This window comes from Phacochoerus africanus, chromosome 12 (genome assembly GCF_016906955.1).
Source record: "Phacochoerus africanus isolate WHEZ1 chromosome 12, ROS_Pafr_v1, whole genome shotgun sequence".
Lineage (NCBI taxonomy): Eukaryota > Metazoa > Chordata > Mammalia > Artiodactyla > Suidae > Phacochoerus > Phacochoerus africanus.
In genome coordinates this window covers 42,654,335-42,680,878 of record NC_062555.1, presented here as the reverse complement: position 1 = coordinate 42,680,878, position 26,544 = coordinate 42,654,335, and the positions used below count along the sequence as shown (strand labels likewise).

Here is a 26,544-nt window from a genome sequence, read left to right as displayed (position 1 = left end):
CAAAGAACATGCATTTAAGGCACAATTCATCCATTTTTTTTTAATGCTAAAAGGCATATACACAGTAATGAGAATCCTTTGAAAAGGAGCAGTAACATAGCCTCCAAACAGTTTAATGTGGCAATATTAGTGGGAGTGAAAGTAGTAGTCATAGTAATGGCTAGCATGTCTCAATAATGTTGCTTCCATTTCAAATTCGTATCTTATTAAGTTTTCAGAAATCTAAGATGCAGGGATTAAATACTAGTTACAGAGAGAAAAAAATGAGGTTATAGATGTTAACAAACTGATTACCATAACTCATCAAAGATGTGACGGAACCTAAAAGCCATGTTGCCTCAACATGACCGTTATGGTATTATGCTGTCTCTTAACAATAATAAAATTTTAAACAGATTACACACATGGTTCAAAAAAACCTGAAATCATATGGCACAACTAAAACTAGTAAAAAAAAAAAAGATGAAAATTGTTTTTGAGTTTTCTCCTATTCTGCAATTCCAGCAGAATAGGAACTGGTTAAGAAATTGTAAGCTAATCATTAGTTTGTGAATGGGAGGGTGAAGAAAAAACAATGAAACCAAGATCAGGATATACTGCCAAGTGTGAAACAAATGGAGAAAGGACATTTTAAATGAAAGATAGGAGTTCCCACTATGACTCCATGGGTTAAGGATCTGGCATTATCTCTGCAGCATCTAGTGTCATTGCTGAGGCACGGGTTTGATCCCTTGCCCAGCTGTGCTGTGGGTTAAGGATCCAGCTTTGCCATAGCTGTGGTGTAGGCTGCAGCTGTGGCTCGGATTTCATCCCTGGCGGCCATGCAACTTCCATTTGCTGAGGGTGTGGCCAAATAAATAAATAAAATGAAAGACCAAGAAAGAGTGCAAAAGGGCTGAGCATTTCCTATATTGTCTCTAAGCATGGTTATAGGTAAACTGGGCAATGTGAGTAGCATGGCTGAGACTTGCCCACTGGAACAGCCATGGTGGATTGGTTAAAGGTGGAAGTGAGTTTACCAGGAAAAATCCTATGAAATAGCCAGTTGTATTAAAAGTCTGATGGAGTGACTTATCAGGTGAATAAGAGAAAAAGTGGGAGGAAAAGAAAGAAAGAAAGAAAGAAAGAAAGAAAGAGAGAGAGAGAGAGAGAGAGAGAGAGAGAGAAAGAGAGAGAGAGAGAGAGAGAGAAAGAAAGAAAGAGAAAGAAAGAAAGGGAGAGAGAAAGAAAGAAAGAGAAAGAAAGAAAGGGAGAGAGAAAGAAAGGGAAAGAGAAAGAGTTGAAAACCCTCAGAGTTACTGTGGAATACTAGCATTTCACCTCGCAAAAAAAAAAAAAAAAAAAAAAAAAAAACCTACAGAAATCATTCTAAATTGACAGGCCTGGCTTCACTCAAAGACTCTGCTGCCCTTGGGCCATTTTCCCTTTTCTAATCTGAAGGGGTAAATTGGGTTGCTTGTTATTCTGTCATTCAGGGAGCTCAGTTATAACATTCACAAATTAGTGCCACGAAACAATCCTCCAACTTCTCCAATGTAGGGCTGGCTGCAAGGCACTGGGGTTTAACTGTTTCCTCTCTCATCCTCTAGTAACTGTGACTATTCCCCAAGACTGATTTAAATCCCCAGTTTAAATGAAGTGACCCTGTCCTTTGAGATTTAAATAATGTTGTCTCCACCCTTCCAGCCAAAGCCCTGCAGGAAGATCAATGCTTTCTTTAATAATTTTGAAAATCTGCACTTCTGTTTTGACTCTGAGGTCCTGCTTTCTGGTGCAATTTCTATCTCATTGACTCTTCTGCTTCCCTAGTTGTTTTCCTCCCTCTGCTTTTATCTACTCAGTAAGTCCCTTCTGCATAACCTCAAAAAACAAACACACCAACTGGCATGTACATACCATTTCCATTTTATAAATAGGAAACAGGAATTACATTTTCCCTACCTATGATCGTCATTGTTACCATATTTTTCTTTTAATACTGATTTTATGGGGAAGATAAATACAATTTTGTTTTTGTTTTGTTTTGTTCTTTGCTTGCTTGGTTGGGTTTTTTTGTTTTTGTTTTTGCTTTTGTTTTAATTGGGGTTTTTCTGGAGGGGTGTTTACCAGTTTATCTTAAAGGTTTTACTAATATGAGATACATTTGAAAATTAGGGTTTAGCACAAAAGAGGACCACTCTGACTTATTCTTTAATAGTTTTGCCTTAACTTCTTGATGAGTCACCTGTGGACATAACCTGTTCACACAGAACACACTGTCATAGTGCTCTTAGGGTAGAGGAAGGCAGAGAGTTTAACAGGTGTAGAGACTGATTCCACCAGGGTCATGTAGAAACCAGACATGGCCCTGTGGGGCTCATGGGCGCAAACACTTTTCTATGTCCCCCATTTCTTGTTCTTAGGAAATGGGCCTCATTCAGCCATCATGACCTTCCCTGAATTCCTAGGGACAGGTTCAGATAGTTGCTCATCAGGGAAGGGAGGAGATGCAAAGACAAGGATGGATCAGTCAAGCAACAATAGTACATACAGCCTTGGGACAGAATCCTGGTTCCCTCTCAAGGGATACACATAATAATATAGGCATCTTACACACTTAAGAGAAGAGTTACATTTCTTATCTTTTTTTAGAAATGAATACTTTAAAATTGAACAGCTTAGAGTCCTTCCTTGTCCTTCTTCTGGTTTAATTGCACCCTGAACACCATCACCCATAAGCTAAAGATAAGGCACACTGAGCATAATTGATTACAGGTTAAAGATTATTAGCACATGATGTTTTTCAGCAACTTTCCTAGTTGGTTCTAATCTCTGATCAATATGTCCTTTTTGTAAGTAGCGTTATTCTGGACAATACCCAGAAGACCACCTCATGAACATACCTAGATCTCCTGACTCCAGCTTTGATGACTAAGATTCTCCCAAAGAAAGAAAAATGCATGTTTGTCCCAATCCTGATTCCTATCTGAAAACATGTTCTTCTCCTTTTTATTATAAAACTCCTCACAATTCTTTCTAATGGGGGGGGGGCACAGTCTTTAAGGCATTAGCCTGCTATAACCCTCCTTTGCCTGGCAAAGTTATAAAGCTATTATTTCTCCTTTATCCAAAACTCTATCTCTGCATTTCAATTCAGCACCAGCAGACAGAAGCTGAATTCCAGCAACAACGTGATTAGTGAAAAGCAGGACAAGACTAGCCACTAGATTGTCCACTTCCAAGTCACCATGCAACTACTCTAAGAACTTCCATATGCCATGGGTGCAGCTCTAAAAAGCAAAAAAAAAAAAAAAAATTAATTAAAAAAAATTAAAAATGCACAACCTGAAAGTTGAGACTTCTTTTTTTTGTTTGTTTGTTTGTTTTTGTTTTTTAGTGCTGCACCCATGGCATATGGAAGTTCCCAGGGAATCAGAGCTACAGCTGCTGGCCTACACCACAGCCACAGCAGCACAGGATCTATGCTGTGTCTATGACTTATATCACAGCTCACAGAAATGCCAGATCCTTAACCCACTGAGCGAGACCAGGGATCAGACCCTCAACCTCACAATTCCTAGTTGGGTTCGTTTCAGCTGAGCCACTATGGGAACTCCTCCAAGAGTTAAGTTATATCTGTGGCAAAATTAGGACTTAATCCTGGGAGACAGCAACTCAGGTAGCCCTGAGAAACTGCTCCAAGGTGGAGAGGGAGGCACTAGGATATATAGGAGTTTTTGCAACAAAGGGCAGGTAGCAGGAACGAAAGAGGCCAGGGTTCACTGAAATCATACCTTTGATATGCACCTCTGCTGTCAAGACCAGTATCCTGAGTCAGTCTGCAGGACTCACCTGCTCTCACCTTTGGAGGTGACTGCCTTCCCAGATGACCAAGACATTCTTTGCTTTACCCTTAATTACAGACCAGGTGCTTCAGATAGCTCTGAAATGCCACCCAAAGAGGAAAGGGGAAAATCAGGATATGAGAAAGGTGAAGGGGTGGTGCATGCAGCCATGCACACATTTTACAAAAGTTTGTTGCTGATTTCCTGAAGGTCACAAGAAGCAGACATCACCATGAAGGATTTGAATGTTTTTCTAGATATGAGGAGGTGCAAGAATTGCACACATAAAATCTAAAAATATCTGATTATCTGAAGACCTGTTCTTCCAGTCTTCCCAGACAGAGTGCTTCACTCCTGATTTTCACCCTGAGCTCCGCTCAGGGGGTGCCATGGGCTCGTAGCTGCAGTGGCCCATGATTCAATCCATGTAGAGGAGTGAAATCATGCCAAATTTCACTTCATAGGAAGGTACCCACTACATTCACCAGAGCTCTCTGAAGACCTGAACCAACTTACCAGGCTCTACTCAACATTTCTTTGATGGAAAATTGTACTTCTGGGAGATCTGAGCTGGTGAGAACAGATGAAGTACTATATTTCAGTAAAACATAATTTTTGAAAAAACTAAAAGGCCTTTTATACCATTTCATTTTTCTATCCTAAAATTTATAATGGGCCCTTCTTTCAAAGCAAATTCATGTATTACCTGCTTCAGATAAGCACCCAAACTGTCTCTCTGGATGTATGCATTCCCACACAAACTCATCCATTCAGTCTTCCAGCCTTTCCAGTCTCTAACAATTCACCGACCTCGGACCACATCCAATGTTGTCTGGTCTACAGTCTTTAAACTCTTTATTTATATTGAACTTCAATCTTCCAAGGCTACCTGATTTATGCATAGTTACCTAGCCCTCAACTTTTAAAAATGTGAGGTAAATTCTCTTGATACTTTATTATCATAAAACTTCATTTCAAAGATATCATCTCCTCTCTTACATGACAATGATTTCAACATATGTCCTTTTTTCTCTACTAATGTATAAGCATGGTGACAGGCTTTCTCTTTGCATTTTCCTCCCACTGCCCTCCTCTCAGAGTGGCATCATATTATTTAGGACACAGATGTTAAATACTCATATACTGCATTATGTTGAGCTAATGTCTTTCATAAATATTTATGACTTTTTTCATTTATGAAATACCAATTATTGAGCGGGCATTTTCTAAAAGTTCAAAAATCTTACAAAAATGAAGCTTGACACTGCAGAAACCCACATTACTTAATTTTGTTTGTTTGTTTCTTTCTGACAACTTCCACAAGTCCAGCTAAAGGCTCACAGTGCTCCTGGGACTCATAAAGGAATGGGCTGCTAAAGGGATAGAAACAGATCCCTGAATTCCCAATCTCTATAGGGTAATGCTATCTGCTTGACAACAGACATTATTCTCAAATGATGAAGGGCGAATTCTTCCAAAACAAAGCCTTGTCACTTTTGACAGACTTAACAGACTTATAGAATGCAAAATATGTCTGGTTCTTCAGGCAGTAGGTTTGTCATCTCCTTTTATCTAGTAAGGCATGTTCCCACAACTCCAGAAAAAATGGAAAGGAGTAGTTCCTCAGACAAATTATTAAAGGTATCTATTTCTGAGGAAAGTAAGAAAGGAGAAATAAATATGGAAGGAATATTTAACCTTTCCTTACACAATCCTTGTGAGACAACAGCCATGGCATGTTAGAATTAGAGGTAAAGGCTTCAAGTGAGAACATCAAATCAGGGTTAGGATATATATTAAATCCAGGGGAAAATATGTCAGTTGAATTGATAATAAAGATACGGTAAAACTCAAGATAAAATCTGGACAGAATATTGCTTTATCTGTGATTTATGATCAACCTTGAAATTATTTAGTTTTAAGAAAGTCTAATTCTTTCAAAAATATTTATTAAATATTCTGTTGGACATATATTAGTCGGGGTACTATTACAAACAAACCTCAAAACTCAATGGCATACTGAAACAGCAGTTTATTTCTCACTGATGCTACATGAAAATCCTACATAGGACAGCTTCATGTACCACTCAAGTTTCCAAATTAATGGTGGCTCCATAATCTGGGAGAAAGAGACCTCCTCGATCATCTTGTCAAGGGAAGAAATTCTTGCAATTAAATTCTTAGGCTCAGGTATGATTCATTCAACCACTTCTTTTCAGATCCCATTGATCAAAACAGCCACATGGACCAACCCGATGGTAAAGGGATAGAAAAGTATATTCCTCTAGTTTGCCTAGAAGGACAGGAAAACTGACTAAATATCCTGTATCCCCATAATAGGATACAAAAATTTAATCAGCCCATAAATAACCATCAACTTTCTGCTTTTAAACTCTGTCTGCATGATGCATTTCCCTTTCAAGTAAGTTTATGCTAGTACGAGGGGATGTAATAATGAAGAGAAAAATCAATAGAAGAATATCAACCCAATACAAATAAGAGGATAAAACACAAGAGAATCATTATCTCCATACTGTCTCTATGTATATTACAGCTCAAATGTATCCAATATACACTGTCTGGCATTGCTTTGGGCTGATTTGTGTTCTGAATGCTCTCCTTCTAATTCATCAGAGTACAAGACATACCCATTTTGAACATCATCATTCTTGGCTAAGTATCACAAAGCAAGACACTAAGTATGGAGGTGCCTTGAGTACCACTTTAAAACAATCAATGTATTATAAAATAACATTATAGCAAAAATAATAGTAATTGATCCATAGACATCTGAAGGGTTACATCACTAAATACTGCCAATTACACTATATAAGTTGATCAATTTCACATGCCAATACTAAATAATATGAATAACTTGATTGTTTTACTAAATGGATATGTACACAATGGGTCCTCTTTATAGTTGCATATTTTATCTACTTGATAACTTTTCAGGAGTATGTTCAAAATGACATTTGCAAAGATTACTCTTAAATGAGCAAAGAAATTATGTCAAATATATTTGCTTAGGAAAAAAGAAAAAATTTGAACTAACCAGATTATCTGAGCAAAAATGCATGGGTTATCCAAATCATTCCCACAAAGCCCTTTTATGTTCTAAAAAAGCAAGTAAGGAGTTCCCATCATGGCTCAGTGGTTAACGAATCCGACAAGGAACCATGAGGTTGCGGGTTCAATCCCTGGCCTTGCTCAGTGGGTTAAGGATCCGGCGTTGCTGTGAGCTGTGGTGTAGGTCACAGACACAGCTTGGATCCTGCATTTCTGTGGCTCTGGCATAGGCTGGTGGCTACAGCTCCAATAAGAACCCTAGCCTGGGAACCTCCATATGCCACAGGTGTGGCCCTAGAAAATGCAAAAAGACAAAAAAATAAAAATTAAAAAAAATTAAAAAGCAAGTAAAAGCAGTTCATGTTTAATTAATGTATGGCATATGCTGCACACTAATTTTAGAATTCAACTTTGAATTATATCATTTGTCCCTGGTGAAATAATTGAGTGCAGGGCATCTACTTTCATTTTATTAGAAATTTACAGTATGCTATGATGGAAAGTGAATGGGACTGATTGGGCATCTGGAGACCTAAATTTTGTCTCAACTTTATCCCTTTATCCCTGAGTAGTAAATACTTTCTTTAAGCTTTGGTTTCTTCAGCTGGGGGGCGGGGAGGAACATTTTTTTTTATGTTCCTTCCTAACTCCTGCTCCTCTTGCCTTGGAAATGTTACATTCACATAGAGGTTTACAAATATCTCATAACTTTACAGGAGGCATTCCTCTTCATGCTAGTAATGCATAGCAATTAAGGGTACAATCTCTGGAGACAGACTGCCTGAATCTGGCTCACACCTTTACCATTATTCACTCTCCAGTCAGTAAAACATAAATCATAATGGCCTCCAATTCATAAGACATTGAAAAGATTAAACTAGTTAATACTTGCAAATGTATCTAGAATGTTGAAATATAGTAACCACTCAATGATTGTTAGCTATGATTATCAACAGCCACTGTAAATATGGTATCATTTGGTGAGGATCCAACTTACTAGCTTACCATTAAGAGAAAGTTTGGAACAGAATATAAACCCCTTCCACAAGGCACATAAAATAATTTGGGGAATCATACGATAGGAATGATGAGAGCAGTATCTCTCAGTTTTAACAAGTAGTAGTTACCACGATGTCCAGTGACAACCATCAAAGCTTTGAGAGGAAGTAAATAATTTAATACTCTCTGTACAAGTAAGCATTAAAATAGGAAACACTGTTTTGGTTTCTAGCAGTTGGTGAAAAAGATACCCAAAGGACTCTCATGCAAAAGACAGCCTAAACCAAACTGTTAGATAAATATTAAAACACAAAATTAAACACTTTTTTAAATGCATTAATGATCTGGCAAGAAATTTTAAAATATTTACTATAAAGCAAGTGGGTTAAAATTCAATGGCTAATTGGACAATACTCACATAAGCCCAAAGTATCTTATTGGCTACAAAAACAAAAACAAAACAACGACAACAAAAATCCCCACAGGATTTCAAATATATCTTATTAAACAGATAAAAGACAGTAATCATATGATAGAGAAATCAGCAGTCACCAACTTAACAAATGATTAAACCTAATACCACCGATAGTGAGAAAATTTGACATTATAGGCCTCCCTGTATGGTGCAATGAGAATATTACCTTTGAAATGTTCCTACCAAAATGCATAACTGCATCTAATCATGTGGAAATATCAGACATTCAAATTGAGAGAACCTATAGAACAACCGGCCATGCTCTTCTGAAATGCCAGTGTTGTGAAAGACAATGACTGAGATTAAAGAGCACAAAAAAGGCAGATGATCCTATACTTTCTTTTGATATAAAGGGCATGGTTGGGACAATGCGTAAAACTTGAGCAATGCTTGTGGTAGTTTTAATATACATTCACAAATCTCTGATGTTCCTCCTAGTCTAAATCCTCTCCCCTTGAGTGTTGGTTACACTTGGTGACTCACTTCTAACAAACAGAAGGTGGTAGAAATAAAAGGATTTACTTCTAAGACTAAAAAGGCATCATGGCTTCCTCTCTGTTCTCTCTCTTAGATCACTCACTATGAGGAGTGATATTAGCCAGTACATTATGAAGACATCAGGAAATACCATGGACGGGTCCACAGAGTGAGGAACTGAGGCCTCCAGCCAATAGCTATGTGAGTGAGTAGGATCATCAAGCCCAGGTAATCCTTAAATGACTGCTGGTTGACACTGGACAGTCTTATCCAAAACCATCCAACTCAATCACTTCTGATTCCTGACCCACAGAAACTGTGAGATAACAAATAATGAGGATTTTTTTTTGGTTTTGTTGTTTGCTTTTAATTATTTAACTGTCATAACATAGACATAACATAAAATTTACCATTTAAGCCATTTTTAAGTGTACAGTTCAACAGTAGATCTACATTTTTGGGCTGCCATGACTTTCATTCATGGAACTCTTTTCATATTTCAAAATTGAAACTGTATGCCCATTAAAAAATAGCTCCTCATTCCCCCCACCCCCAAGTCTTTGACAGTGACCATTCTATTTTCTGTACCATGGATTTAACTGTTCTAGGGATCTCATAAGAGTGGAATCAAACAATATTTGTTCCTTTGTGTCTAGCTTATTTCACTTAGCATAAAGTCTTTAAGGTTCATCTATGTTGAACGTGTCAGAATTCCTTCCCTTTTAAGACTAATAGTTTATTGTATTACACACTATATTTTATTTATCCATTCACCCACCAATGGACATTTGGATTGCTTAGACATTTGGAAATTATGAATAATGTTGTTATGAACATGGGAGTGAAAATATCTCATTGAGTTTCTGCTTTCAATTCAGTTAATAGGGACTTTTGATGTGCAAATGACTATAATTTTTATGTGGCCAATTGGTCTACTTTTTCTTTGTTAGCTATGCTTTCAATGTCATATCCAAGAAATTATTGCCAAGTCCAATGTTGTAAAGTTTCTGTCTTATATGTGTGTCTAAGAATTATATAGTTTTAGCTCTTATATTTAGGTCTTTGGTTCATTTGAAATAATTCTTGCATATGATACAGGATAAGAGCCCCACTACATTCTTTTGCATGTGGATATCCAGTTTTCCCAAGACCATTAGTTGAAAAGACTGTTTTTTTTCCCCATTGAATGGTCTTGATATTCTTGTTGAAAAGCATTTCATCATATATTTGAAGGTATGTTTCTGGGCTGTCTATTCTAGTCTATCGGTCTACATGTCTGTTTTTAAGCCAGTGCCATTGTGTTTTGATTGCTGTTGCATTGTAATAAGTTTTGAAATAGGAAGAATAAGTCTTCCATCTTTGTTCTCATTTTTCAAGATTATTTTGACTATTTAGGTTCCCTTGATACACAACATGAATTTTAGGGTAGATTTTTTTCTATTTTTACAAAAACATTGAGAATTTGATAAGGATTGCATAGAAATTATAGATTTATTTGGGTAGTATTGACATCTAAATAATACGAAGTCTTCAATTCTATGAACACAGAATGTCTTTCCATTTATTTTTGTATTATTTAATTTCTTTCAGCAATATTTTGCAGTTTTCAGTGTAAAAGTTCCTTGTCTTCTTGAATAGATTTATCCCTAAATATTTTGGTCTTTCTGATAATATTATAAATGATATTGTTTCCTAATTACAGTTTCTGATTTTCATTGTCAATGTATACAAATTGACCTGATTTTCTTGTGTTGATTTTATCCTGCAACTTTGCTAAATTCATTTACTAGCTCCACCAGTTTTGTGTGTTTATGTCTGTATATAATCTTAATTTTTTTAACTTATTTGTGAATAGAGATAAATAATTTCTCTTCTCCCCTTTAAATATGGCTGCTTCTTATTTATTTTTCTTGCCTCATTGCTCTAGACAAGATTTCCAGTATTATGTTGGGTAGAAGTGGTAAAAGTGGTCAGCTTTGTCTTGTTCCTGAATCTGAGGGAAATATTTCAGTCTTCCACCATTGTCTATGATGTTAGCTGTGGGCTTTTTATGTATGGCATTTATTATGTTGAGGTAGTTTCCTGCTATATCTAGTTTGTTAAATGTTTATTTCTAGTGTGGTAATTCTGTCAAATGCTTTTTCTGTGTTAATTGAGATATTCAGGTGCTTTTTTTCCTTCATTTTGTTAATGTAGTGTATTATATTCCTTGATTTTCATATATTGAACCAGACTTGCATTCCAGGAATAAATCCCACTTGGTCATATTGTATTCTTGAATTCAGTTTGCTGCTATTTTCTTGAGGATGTCTGCTTCAATATCAATTAGATATACTGATCTACAGTTTTTCATTTTTTTTTTTTGTTGTATTGTCTTTATCCAGCTTTGATTTTAGGATAATGCTGGCTTTATGGAATAAACTTGAAGGTTTCTCCTCCTCTTTATTTTTTTGAAGGAATTTGAGAATTGTAGTTAATTCTCCTTTAAATATTTGGAAGAATTCACCAATGAAGCCATCTACTCCTGGGCTTTTCTTTGTTGGGAGGTTTTCAATTACAAATCCAATCTCTTTAAGTATATTCAAATTTTCCATTCATGATTCAGTCTTGATAGGTTATGTGTTTCTTGGAATTTGTACATTTTATCAAGCTTACCCAATCTGTTGTCATATATTTGTTCACAGAACTCTTTATTATCTTTTTTCATTTCTGTAAAATCCCAAATAATGTCTCTTTTTTTCTAATTTTAGTTATTTAATTTTTCTTTTTTCTTAGCCTAGATAAAGGTTTGTCAATTTTCTCCATCTTTACAAAGAACTAACTTTGGTTTTGATGATTCTCTCTATTTTTATTCTATATTTGTTTATCTCTGCTCTAATCTTTATTATTTATTTCCTTATGATATCTGTGGGTTTCATTTGTTCTTCTTCTAGTTCTTTAAAGATATGCAGTAGGTTTTTAAATTACGTCTTCTTTATTAATGCAAATATTTAAAGCTATAAACTTCCCTCAGCATTGCTTTCATTATATTCCATAAGTTTTTGTCTGTTATGTTGTTATTTTCCTTTGTTTCAAGATACTCTCTAATTCTTATTGTTATTTTTCTTTGACTCATTGGATATTTAACAGTATCTTGCTTAATTTCCCCATACTTGTGCATTTTCAGTTTTTCCTCCACTATTGATATCTAGCTTCATTACATGTGGTTAAAAAGATAATTTGTATGATTGCGATCGTTTAAATTTCATTAAGATTTGTTTTTGTGACCCCACATATGGTCTAATGTAGAGAATTTTCTATGTGAAAAATGTGTATTCTGCCATGTTGAAAAGAGTGTTCTCTACATTTCTGTTAGATGCAATTGGGTTATAGAGTTGCTTAGGTTCTCTGTTTCCTTATTTATTTTATGTCTAATATTCTATCCATTATAGAAAATGGGATATTTTTAGTCTTCTCTCATTCTTCTAGAGTTATCTATTTCTTTCATCAACTCTATGTTTATTCCATATATTGATGAGCTCTGATGTTAGCTGCACTTATCTTTATAATTATCATATATTCTTGGTCTATTGACCCATTTATAATTATATAATGTCTTTTTTATTTTTTTTCAAGAATTTTTACTGAAAGTCTGTTTTGTCTGATAGTAGGACAGCCATAATTGTCTCCTTTTCATTACTATTTGCATGGAATATTTTGCTTTCAACCTACACTTGGTTGAAGGATACACTTATCCTTGGATCTAAAGTGATTTTTCTTGTAGATGATATATAGTTAGATTCTTTTTTTAATCTCTCTTTTTTCAAAAATCCAACTTGCCAATGTATATCTCTTGAGTAGGGAGTTGCCTCCACATGTGTTTGTTGTTTCAAGTCACTGTTTTGGAGAAATCATAGTAATAGATAACTATAATATCTATAGATTAATTAGTAGCATCATATCAACATTAATTTCTTAATTTTTATAATTATACTTAAATAAATTCTTAATTTTATACTTATAATTTCTTAATTTTTATAATTATACTTATATAATTTTGGTTATGAAAAATATGTTCTTGTTTTGGGGAGAAACATATGGAAGCATTTTATGATTCAGAGGCATTTGCTTCAAGTTATCCTAAAATGTTTTAGAAAGAGAGAGAGATGACAGTGTGAATTTGATAAAATGTTAACAAGTTAGAGAAATTAGATGACAGTAAATGATATTCCCTATTACTATTTTTGCCACATTGCTGTATGTCTGATATTACGTCACATCTAAAATGAAATTGAGAGACAAAAAACTAAGAGCATATTAAATTAAGAACCCAAAATGTGAATAGAGTTCTGAAGCTAAATTTTACTTTTCTAAATGTCCTGAATGAAAAAAGAAAGAAAATGAGTAGAGAAGGTATACAGGTAAATAACTGAGAATTTTCCAATTTTAATGAAAAATACCAATATAAAGATTATATAATCTAAAATTAAAAAAATACAAAGATAATACCTGGACATATCATAAACTGTAAGACACTAAAGAGACAGGAAAATGTTAAATGTAGTAGAGAGAAAAGATTGATCATTTTCATATAAAGTGATTAGTATGACAACCAACATCTAAGTAGTAACAATGCACCACCAAAACCAAAGTAGTAATAGATGGAATGTGCTAATACAAAATAACTATCAACTTAGAATCATATATTCATCAAGTTGTTTTTCAATGATGAGGAAGAAATATAGATGATTATAGACAAACAAAACGTGACTGTTTTTTCAGCAAGAAATAATTACCAAATGACATTCTATATGTAGTTTTTCAGACAGAAGAGAGTGATCTCAGATGGAAGATCTGAGATCCAAGAAGGAATAGTAAGCAAACACAGTGAACAATATTCTTAGCCATATGAAACAAAAATAAAACTGTCATTTGGATTAAAAGTTGCAATAGAACTAAAATCCATGAAAATTGCATATAAAAAGAAAAGATACTAAGTGAAGTCTTACTCCAATCTGTTACATGGTTTAGAAATAGAGTGAAGACTGAACTTCACACTTTGGTTAGTTTCTCTAGGCCTGATAACATTTCTAAGGTAATCATTAAAGATTAGAAAAGAAAAGGTAAGTATTAAACTAATAGAGGGAAAAATAAATGAGAATAACTAATCAATTTAAAATAATTTGATCCAGTGCCCATCCTCCTTAAACTTTTTCAAATTGTTGAAGAAGAAGGAATACTCCCAAAGACATTCTATGATGCCACCATCACCCTAAATCCAAAACCAGACAAAGATACCACCAAAAAAGAAAACTATCAGCCAATATCTTTGATGAATATAGATGAAAAAATTCTCAACAAAATCTTAGCCAACCGAATCCAACATAATATCGAAAAGATCACACACCATGACCAGGTAGGGTTTATCCCAAGTTCACAAGGATGGTTCAACATATGCAAATCAATCAACATCATACACCACATTAACAAAACAAAAGTCAAAAACCGTATGACCATCTCAGTAAATGCAGAAAAAGCATTTGACAAAGTCCAACATCCATTCATGATCAAAAATCTTGCCAATGTGGGTACAGAGGGAACATTCCTGAACATAATCAAAGCCATTTATGACAAACCCACAGCAAATATAATACTCAATGGGGAAAAACTGAAAGCCTTCTCACTCAAATCTGGAACAAGACAGGGATGCCCACTCTCACCACTGCTCTTCAACATAGTTTTGGAAGTCCTAGCCACAGCAATTAGACAAACAAAAGAAATAAAAGGCATCCAAATAGGAAGAGAAGAAGTAAAACTGTCACTGTATGCAGATGACATGATACTATACATAGAAAACTCTAAGGACTCCACCCAAAAACTGCTTGAACTGATTAATAAATTCTACAAAGTAGCAGGATATAAGATTAACGTTCAGAAACAGTCACATTTCTGTATACCAACAATGAAATATTAGAAAAGGAATACAAAAATATAATACCTTTTAAAATTGCACCTTAAGGAGTTCCCGTCGTGGCGCAGTGGTTAACGAATCCGACTAGGAACCATGAGGTCGCGGGTTCGATCCCTGCCCTTGCTCAGTGGGTAAACGATCCGGCGTTGCCGTGAGCTGTGGTGTAGGTTGCAGACGCGGCTCGGATCCTGCGTTGCTGTGGCTTTGGCGTAGGCCGGTGGCTACAGCTCTGATTCAACCCCTAGGCTGGGAACCTCAATATGCCGTGGGAGCGGCCCAAGAAATAGCAACAACAACAACAATAACAACAACAAAAGACAAAAAAATAAATAAATAAATAAAATTGCGCCTTAAAAAATCAAATACCTTGGAATAAACCTGACCAAGGAGGTAAAGGACTTACATGCCTAGAAGTATAAAACATTAATCAAAGAAATTAAAGAAGATGTAAAGAAATGGAAAGATATTCCATGTTCCTGGATTGGAAAAATCAATATTGTAAAAATGGCCATACTACCCAAAGCAATCTACAGATTCAATGCAATCCCTATCAAATTACCCAGGACATTTTTCACAGAACTAGAACAAACAATCCAAAAATGTATATGGAACCACAAAAGATCCAGAATTGCCAAAGCAATCCTGAGAAACAAAAACCAAGCAGGAGGCATAACTCTCCCAGACTTCAAGAAATACTACAAAGCCACAGTCATCAAAACAGTGTAGTACTGGTGTCAAAACAGACAGACAGACCAGTGGAACAGAATAGAGAACCCAGAAATAAACCCAGACACCTATGGTCAATTAATCTTTGACAAGGGAGGTAAAAACATAAAATGGGAAAAAGAAAGTCTATTCAGCAAGAATTGCTGGGAAACCTGGACAGCTGCATGCAAAGCAATGAAATTAGAACATACCCTCATACCATGCACAAAAATAAACTCAAAATGGCTAAAAGACTTAAATATAAGGCAAGACACCATCAAACTCCTAGAAGAGAATGTAAGCAAAACACTCTCTGACATCAACCTCATGAATATTTTCTCTGGTCAGTCTCCCAAAGCAATAGAAATTAGAGCAAAAATAAACCCATGGGACCTCATCAAACTGAAAAGCTTTTGCACAGCAAAGGAAACCCAAAAGAAAACAAAAAGACAACTTTCAGAATGGGAGAAAATAGTTTCAAATGATGCAACCGACAAGGGCTTAATCTCTAGAATATATAAACAACTTATACAACCCAACAGCAAAAAAGCCAATCACCCAATGGAAAAATGGGCAAAAGACCTGAATAGACTGTTCTCCAAGGAAGATATATAGATGGCTAACAAGCACATGAAAAAATGCTCAACATCGCTGGTTATAAGAGAAATGCAAATCAAAACTACCATGAGATATCACCTCACACCAGTCAGAATGGCCATCATTAATAAGTCCACAAATAGCAAGTGCTGGAGGGGCTGTGGAGAAGAGGGAACCCTCCTGCACTGTTGGTGGGAATGTCAACTGGTACAGCCACTATGGAGAACAGTTTGGAGATACCTTAGAAATCTATACATAGACCTTCCATATGACCCCGCAATCCCAGTCTTGGGCATCTATCTGGACAAAACTCTACTTAAAAGAGACACGTGCACCCGCATGTTCATTGCAGCACTATTCACAATAGCCAGGACATGGAAACAAGCCAAATGTCCATTGACAGATGATTGGATTCGGAAGATGTGGTACATATACACAATGGACTACTACTCAGCCATTAAAAAAAGAATGACATAATGCCATTTGCAGCAACATGGATGGAAGTAGAAACTCTCATACTGAGTGAAATGAGTCAGAAAAAGACAAATACCATATGATATCACTTATAACTGGAATCTAATATACAGCACAAATGAACTTTTCCACAGAAAGGAAAATCATGGACTTGGAAATAGACTTGTGGCTGCCTGATGGGAGAGGGAGGGAGTGGGAGGGATCGGGAGCTTGGGGTTATCAGATACAACTTGGAATGGATTTACAAGGAGATCCTGCTGAGTAGCATTGAGAAATATGTCTAGATACTTATATTGCAACAGAACAAAGGATGGGAAAAAAAATGTATACAGGTAAGTATACAGCATGCTATACAGCAGGGGAAAAAAAAAAAAAAAGACTTCCTGTCATGGCGCAGTTGTTAATGAATCCGACTAGGAACCATGAGGTTGCAGGTTCAATCCCTGGCCTTGCTCAGTGGGTTAAGGATCTGGCGTTGCCATGAGCTGCGGTGTAGGTTGCAAACACAGCTTGGAACACACGTTGCTGTGGCTCTGGCGTAAGCCGGTGGCTACAGCTCTTATTCAACCCCTAGGCTCGGAACCTCCATATGCTGCGGGAGTGGCCCTAAAAAAGGCAAAAAGACAAAATAAATAATTAAAATAAAATAAAATTATTAAGACGGGAGCTCCTGCTCTGGTGCAATGGGATCGTTGGTGACTGCATCAGGATGCAGGCTGGATCCTCAGCCAGTACAGTGGGTTAAATGACCTGGCATTGCTTAAGCTGTGGTAGAGGTTTCAACTGTGGCTTGGATTTGACCCCTGGTCCCATGAAATCCATATGCCATGGGCAGCCAAAAAGTAAAAAAATAAAAATAAAAATTAAAAATAAATAAATTAATGAAAATAATTAAGAGATACACAGGGAAACATAATGAATATAAAAAATCAAAATAATGTTGAAGATATTTTGTAATTAAACAGACTAAATACTTTAGTTAAAATTCAAAACAGTGGCTAACTCAGGCAAGTAGGCAGTATGATTCCATTTGCACAAAATAAAAAAATGTGTAAGATATCTGTCCCACAACAAATAGACAGTGGTAGAAATTCATGTCAAAACCATAATAAAAAGCAAAAGAATGATTTAAAAAATCAGAAGAGAAGTAATCTCTTAGGGGACAAGGACTGGGGAAAATTTATGCCTTACTTCAGGATAGTGTTAACATTTTTAGCATTTTTTCCTATCTTTACACATTCAATAAAATCAATAAACAAAAAGGCAACATCAGGAATAAAAGATTCTGGGTGGCTACAGAATGGTTTATATTATTGTTCTGATGCTAGGTTAATCAGCTGAACGCTGTCAGATTGAAGAGAGATATCTTTGATTGGGAAACTGGCCCATTAGAAACACTGAAAAAAATAAACCTGGATAGGTCTAAGGACCATTAAGCTCTGCCAGAGAGTTAAGTGTGGCAGCTTGCAAAAATGCCACAATTTTTCACTCCTCCCTTCATCCACTCCCTTTGTATTGTTACTTTGCAGCTATTGTCATCAAGAGGTGGAGTCCATTTGCCCCACCTCTTGATGTGGGCTGGCCTTGTAGCTTGCTTTGGCCAGCAGCAAAAGCAATATTAATCCAGGTCTAATCACTGGGCTTGAGAAGTCTTGATGGTTTTATTTTTTGCCTTGAAACCCTGTCATGCACTATATGCATTTGTCCAAGCCAATCAATTATGTGATGGGAGATAAGGGGTCCAGTCATCCTAGTGCCTCAGCCAGAAAATTGTGAAAATAAGTGATTGATACCACCTTACATGAGCCAGCCTGGCCTACTCACAGCTGACCTCCTATGTATGAGCAAGCTCAGATGAAGGCAGTCCTGCCCAGTCACCAAAACTGCCTATTGACCTATACACCTGTGAGAAATAACCAGATGATCACTGGTTTAAGCAAGTGAGTTTTGGGGTAGTCTGTTACTTAGCAAAAAAAAAAAAAAAAAAAAAAAAAAAAAACTCTATCATGCACTCATGAAAGTAGATATCAATCACAAATAAACTGATTCTACAATTCTACAAGCATTTTTTATTTCCTTCCTATTATTTCTTTTTTTTCTGAGATTACTTGTAAAATGAATTTTACTCACCTGGTTATTGTAAGGTGAGTGCCGAGAAAAAGAGAATAGGACAAGAGGTCAGGCAAAGTGAAGGAAATTTATTAAAGGGAAACAGGAGGATGATTGACCCTTGAGAAGAGCCATCCACCTGCCCTTCTGGTGGATTCTTCTTATACCCCAAGGATGGAAAATTGGGTCCCCTGAAGGGGCGTTAGTTTATCTTTAGCCTGCAGCTGGACTATGGTGGTCACGTAGTCTTGAGAAAGCTGGAGGTGTCTCATGGTAGGGTGGTCTCTCAGCCTTGGGAATGTAGGCACAATGGTGAAAACGGTGAGGCAGAATATTAACTCAGGTAGTCAGTGTAGGAGCATGGGATTTGAGGCATTCATTGATAGGCTATTGATCAACATTTTTGGTTTAAGGGCTCCAGAGACTAATTCCCTACAGGCCTTGTTTTATTATAGGAAGTGTACCTTCCCCACAGGCCTTGTTTACTCTAGGAAATGTGCCTTTTCCCACATGGACCTTAATCTCTAATCCACTCCTCAACTGATAGAAAAGGAATGACAGGAATGTTCACTTAGTCTAAGGAAAGATAAGGCAAAAGAAACCATAAAACTTATAGGACATTTCCACCCCTAAAACACTTATTGGACAAGGACTGATATAGGTAACTGGGCAAGGTCAATGGGAAAAAAATCACATCTTTCTGGACCCCATGTTTGTATCCCCCCATCTTTAAGGGATAAAAGTCCCTATAGGACAATAGAGAAGGAGGCTCTTCTCCCTTGTCCCAGCAGCCCTGGGAGCTACTTGCTTTCCTGTAATAAAGACTTTGCTTGCTTGCTGCCTGTGTGTTCGCGAAGTTCATTCTTCAGCTGTGTGAACAAGAACCTGGGTTCTGGTAACATCTTTCTGGCATCAACAGGTTGTTGCTTGAGCAATGTGGTCAGTCTCACGGGTCCCTGTGACCTCATATTTTATTTGCGAGATCAGCACAAGGAACCCTTTTAACAATGAGAACCCATGTAGCCCCTAACAGTTATAATTTTGTAAACCCATGAAGTGGTAGCCATGATAAATTCTATTGTGTAATAAAATATTCCCATTTTGGAATATTTGAGACAAGAAAGTCTTCAGAAATGATCAGATCTTGGAAGATGGCTTTTAAATTACTTAAAAAAAAATCAAACAGGATAAATTTTCTTAAAATCGAAAAACTCGAGGGAAAATGCAAAGGTATGAAGCTGAAATACATTCATCTCCCTCCTTTTCATCTGCAGTGCTATGAAAACCCACTGCACTACAAAGCCACAGTATCCATGAGAACAAGAGAACAGGGGTGGCAAAAGGTATTATTAACAAAGTCATCAAGGCACTCATGAGGATGGCACATTTTCCATGAACAAGCAGCATAACTTAGTACTCTGTCTTAATGCCACACAGCATAATGGAAATGGTGCTCTCAGAATACTGATTCTCCCAATGGGAACTCCACAGTGAACCTGAAAAAGATCACAGGCTCTGATAGCTGATTGGTGAATTAATTAGATGTTGCACTTTTTTAAAATGTTTTTGCATATTACATGTGGAGCATGCACTCAGAGTCATAAAAATTTTCCAAGGATGCTAGGTATCACACAACAGTAGGGGAAAATGTCATCAGAGTCCAGAGGGGTAGGCCCAATGAAAATAGGTTTACCAGAGACTTTCTGAGACTTGGTGAGATTAATCTTATCTTTCTTTTGGAGGGGAAAATGTAGACTTGGCAAAATTATTTAGTCTCCAAGCAAAAGGAATTGATGCCTTTTTATTATTTTCTCTAAGGTTTTCTTTATACAGATTCAACTTCAAGTTATAATGTTCTACAAAAATCAACCTCTAAAGTAATTCTTTCTCACATAACCTATTAAGTGAGGGAAAATTTTGAAGAGAGGACACCAAGAGGACCGTTTTTCACTCTGCAATAACCGCATGATTGTCACTGTGGCCTATTGTCTCTTAAGAAATAATCTTTTGTTGTAGGACTTTGTTGATAAGTGCATCTTGCTAGGTAACATACTGTATTCATCAGTTGAGTGATCTTGGGCAAATTATTTAATCCCCTCAGCCCTCAGTTTCTTCATCAGCAGAATGGGGATAATGATAATATTCCTTTCATAAGGGTGTTATGCAGATTAATAAAGTAAATGCAAAGTGCTTAGAACAATGCCTGGCATATAACAGTGTTATAGAAGTAGTTACATGAATATTGATGCAAAAATAAAACAAGGTCCTATTGTATAGCACAGGGAACTATATTCAATATCTTATATCAAACTATAATAGAAAAGAATATGAAAAAATGTATATATATATGTGTGTGTATATATATATATATATAATTGAATCACGTTGCTGTACAGATGATACTAACACATTATAAATCAACTATACTTCGGTAACTTAAAAAAAAAAACTGTTTTAACCTAAAAAAGTGATATTTACCTATTTCCACTGAGATCTATTATCATTTAAACTTTTGTTCACTCAGTGGAGAAGGATTTTAATTTCCAACATTTGAATGAAAATGAGTTTTTCCTTGGAAAACAGTTTTCACAGAGTTGGAGTACAAAAATACTGATAGGGCTTCATATATTGAGGGTAGGAGTGTAAGGGTTCATAAGACACTTAACTATGTTTTCCCATTACTTCCTATAATAGGGAGGATAAGGAGATAAATATAGGACAGAAATTATATCTGTCAGACTACAAAATCCAAGGTACTTAAATACATTTAAATACCCTTTTCTGGTGACACACTGATGAACTGATGAAGCTGTAAGCATGCTGAGGTGCAATTGTATTTTGATTAGTTATTCCCCACTGTCCTATGGGAAAGGCCTGCGGCAGATATAAAGCCAATTCAATGCACCTCACCCCTTACCTTGAGCAAAGTACTGGGAAGGGCCTTGAAGAGGATACAAATCAAACACTGAAATAAACTCTTCAAATCTCCACAATAGCTATTGACACTTGAACCTCTTCGAATGAAAGACTGATCATTGAAAATACATATGGCTATAGAAAGAAAATGTAAAACATTAAAAGTCATTCTTGAAGTTCCTGCTGTGGCTCAGTGGTTAACGAATCCAACTAGGAACGATGAGGTTGCAGGTTCGATCCCTGGCCTTGCTCAGTGGGTTAAGGATCAGGCGTTTCCGTGAGCTGTGGTGTAGGTCACAGATGCAGCTCAGATTCTGCATTGCTGTGGCTCTGGTGTAGGCCAGTGGCTACAGCTCTGATTAGACCCCTAGGCTGAGAACCTCGATATGCCACGGGTACATCCCTAGAAAAGACAAAAAAAAAAGTAATTCTTAATTTTCACTCCTTTCTCATCGCCTGTCTGCTATATCTCTTCTCATCTGAAGGTAACTATTGAGTCATGAAGGGATCAACTATTGTGTCCACAGGATACATGAGGACCAGTACAAGGGTGAGATAAGTGGACCAAAATTCCTGGAAGAATCAACTGGAGATTATAACTGAAGTGGTAAGCATAAAGATGTCTAAGGAATTTAAGTCCCTTCTTAAGATCGATGAGACTGTGATATTCATAAGGAGTAAAATTGCTATTGATAGGTAATATGTGATATTTGATAACCAGAAGTGGGAAAAAAAAATACCTATATTGAGAGAGAGTATTGTGTTCTGCTTATTCCTAAAAGGATTTAAGATGGCTAAGTTGTCTTTGATGTAAGATAAAAATAAGTGAGGAAAACTTTAAAAACTAAACAGGGTCAATAATGTTAGGGATAAAGTTAATACCTACTTGAAAATGAGAAGTTCATGGTTAGGAGAATCCAGGACTCCTGGACTCAGTTCTCAGACCAGAGGACTAACTCTTTGTGTCATTACTAAGGGAGCCATCCACAAGGAACACTGGCAACTGGACAAAGTTCTACTTTCTCATTAACAGTGTTTGGAACCTAAATGCTAAGATGGAGAATTGTGAGAAACTGGGCTGGAACCAGGACTTGAGTTAGAAGCCTGAGATGTTATAGGCTTCAAGTCCCCTTCAAGACATTAAATCCAAAAGCCTCCAACCATTTCTCATTTGACCAGCCTGGGCTGCTCACTCCCTGCTAGAGAAGGAATGTCACCTACTCCTCACCAGGTCACCAGATAACCTGTTCTCCATGCAAATAAGGTATCTTAGAATAGATTTACAAGGAGATCCTGCTGAATAGCATTGAGAACTTTGTCTAGATACTCATGTTGCAACAGAAGAAAGGCTGGGGGAAAAATGTAATTGTAATGTATACATGTAAGGATAACCTGACCCCCTTGCTGTACAGTGGGAAAATAAAAAAAAAAATAATAAGGTATCCTGCCCAAGACCAATCAGAAGATCAAATTGGGTCTCCACTCAGGTCGCATTGTGGGGTATAAAGACTATTGTAGAGTGTAAGGCGAGTGTGGAGAAAAAGAGAATGAGCCAGGTGGTCAGGCAAAGAGAAGGAAATTTATTAAAGGGAAATGAGAGGGTGACTGACTCTTGAGAAGGGCCAGCCCCTTGCCCTTCTGGTGGGTCCTTCTTATACCCCACGAATGGAAAATTGGATCCCCTAAAGGGGGTTAGTTTATCTTTAGCCTGCAGCTGGACTCTGGTGGTCACACATAGTCTTGAGAAGGCTGGAAGTGTCCCACGGGAGAGTGGTCTCATAGTCTTGGGAAAGTAGGCACCAGCAGTGAAAACTGTCTCATGGGTCATTGTGACCTCATATTTTCTTTGCAAGGTCAGCACAAAGAGCCATTTTAACAAGGAGCTCCCATGTAGCCCCCAACACAGAGTAAGTCGAGCCCTCTTTTAACCTGTATGCATGTGAGTGAGATCTCTCTCTCTCTCTCTCTCTCTCTCTCTGAAAATGTACCTTCACGTTAATAAATCTATAAAATGTCCACCATCCCAATACTTTGCTATGGTGAGACAGGGACCAAGAAAACTGACAATATCAGAGAGATTCTGTCTCCTCCCACTCCAAATTCAAGCCCAAATTATTTATTTGACACTGATCAGATAACTTCAAGGAAAATAAAGATCAGCAAGAACTACCTAGGAAATAAGTCCTTGGTCAGTTTGCCATGTGGAGATAAGATAGAAAGAAGAGTGCCAGGGCCAGAAAGTGCAGAAAGTGATGGTGCAGCCCATCAACCTCATCTTCAGATACTTGCAAAATAGATCACGGGTTCAGGTGTGGCTTTATGAGCGAGTGAATATGCAGATAGAGGGCTATATCATTGGTTTTGATGAGTATATGAACCTCGTATCAGATGATGCAGAAGAGATTCATTCTAAAACAAAGTAAAGGAAACAACTGAGTTGGATCATACTAAAAGGAGATAACATTACTCTGCTCCAAAGTGTCTCCAACTAGAAATGATCACTGAAGTGAGAAATTGTTGAGAAGGCAGTAGTTTGGTGTTCTTGCTCAACAGGTGTCCTTTATTGAGGGTGCAGTTCTAAAATGTATTCATATTGTTTTGATGGTCCTGTGTTATTATCAGATAAAAATAAATGCTTTTGTGGTGTTTTTATTAAAAAAAAAAAGACAGGAGAAGAGTGTTTGAGTAAGAAAGATGACTGAACTTCTCCATGGGGGAGAACCACAACTTTTCAGAGAGAAAACAAGATAAGACAAACTCATGCTAACATGCTTAATGTTCATTGATGGTTATCCCACAGAACCTTGGAATATCCTCAATTAAATTATTTTTTCTTTGTTGTAGCAGGTAGACAGCTAGGTATGAGCATAGAAAAGGGACCATGGGGCCAGGTGGCAGGAAACCATGCATCACGTGAATAGCAGTGTTCATGGGCAGAAAAAGAAAAGCAGGAACCTCCAGACTGTCAGGAAAACACAAATTTTGGGCTGTAAGTGCCCTAGGAGCAGACAAAGAAAAGTGGAAAACATTATGAGTCTCCAGTGTCCAAATACAACCTATTGCTCATTATGTCCTCATTACAATTAAAATTAGCCATGCAGATAAGAAGTACCCACCATGCACCGACGCCATGACACTTCCCATCAAAGCTAATAAGGACAAAAATCCCTCCTTCCTTTGGGAAGATGGTGCAGGAATGAAAATTAGGGAATAAGACCCCAAACCTCTCTTTCTCAGTAAATATTCAGCCTATGCAATTGGATCCCCCTTATAACCAGTGTCCCAGAGAAACCCAGGGTCCCTACTTGCTTCTCTACCCACCTCTCTTCAAGAGATATATTTCTCACTTAAATAAATCCTCCCTCTACTTTCTCAGTTTCTGACTTGTTTCTGAATTCCTTCTGTGAGGAGACAAGAACCTTCCCTTTGGGATCAAATTGGTTCTTCTTCTTGGGACTTAGACCTCCCATATCTCTGAAAGGTCTCCCTGCAAATATTGCACATACAGTTCCTTCCTATTATTCAGTCCCTGTTTAAATGGCACTTTATAGGAAGGTTTTCTCTGACAACATAGTTCAAAGCAGCTCCCCAAGCTCTCAAATTATTTTACTTCCAACTTAGCACTCATTATTACTATTTTCTTTCATCTATTTCTATTGTTAATGAACTCCATAACCTACCAAACCCATTTAGAACATAAAACTCTATGACAACAAGGATCATCGTTTACTCACAGACATGGGGTAATAAGCAAATAATATACACACTCAATAAATAATTATAGGATGAGCATGTTCATGAACGTGTGTGTTATTTTGGTAAGCCAAGAAAGATGGCAGAGAGAGAGCTGCTTGGTGAGAACTTCTTAATATTGACAATAGCTAACACCTACCAAGAATGCATACTAATATATTATGTGATTATCTTACTTAATATTCACAACCATAATATAAACTCTTTAAAAAACATTAGGTGGCATCCTATCCAAATCTACCCTAGATCCAAATAAAAAGGGGATCCATGTGTAGGCTGATCCCAGAGCAGTTACACTTCATTACCACATATGCCATTCAGTTCTGTTTACTAGCTCACCTGTGCAAGTTCTGAGCTTATCAGCACCCTATAAGAACCTGCAAATAAATCTATTACATGATTTACTGGCACCATAAGTTAAAAATAAATAAATTGCCAGAAGAAACCCTGGTACGTAGAATGCTGAAACTGGAAGGAAGAATATCCCATTGTCTCCTTAATGAAGACACTATATAGGATGAAGAAAAACCATGAAAAACAACATTACTATAATAAATGTAAGCATGAGTTTCTAACATCCATAACTCTGTAGCACAAATCACCTAAGTCAATTGCATTGCTTGAAGCCATGGTTCAGCGAAAGTCCTTCTACAGAGTAAATACCAAGATTTTTAATAGTATTATTTAACACATTGATAAAATTCAAACTATACTGATGAATGAGAAAAATTCACATCATTTAGGCTATCCTCCCTCAATATTGTTTCTTGCCCCTATTTTGCAGATTAATACTGGCTGGCAGCAATTGTCATGTATATACCATATGATGAATAAGATACCCTAATCATTTAGTGTTACTAATTAAGGACATATGTATCCATATGGGTATTAAAACATGAATAATGTTGGCATCTTCTCAAACACAAAAACCAGAACAGGCTACCATTGTACCTATTCAGAAAAGGACAAAAAGGAATTTATAGAGCCAAAAATCCAGATTTTCCTCAGGAAGAAAACTCCAGTTTTATCTAACATGTGGCCTTTCTTATTGAAAGGCCAACATCTTTTTTTTTTTTTTTCATTTTAGTGCCATACCTGCAGCATATGGGAAATTCCCAGGCTAGGGGTCAAATTAGAGCTGCAGCCATAGCGACACCAGGTAGAGGATGCATCTTCTACCTATGACACAGCTTGCT

General features: G+C 36.7%; 1 pseudogene; it reads left to right on the top strand.

Moving 5' to 3' along the window:
* Positions 1-23,142: 23,142 nt before the first annotated feature.
* LOC125112862 (small nuclear ribonucleoprotein E-like) lies at positions 23,143-24,087 on the top strand (annotated as a pseudogene).
* Positions 24,088-26,544: the final 2,457 nt, after the last annotated feature.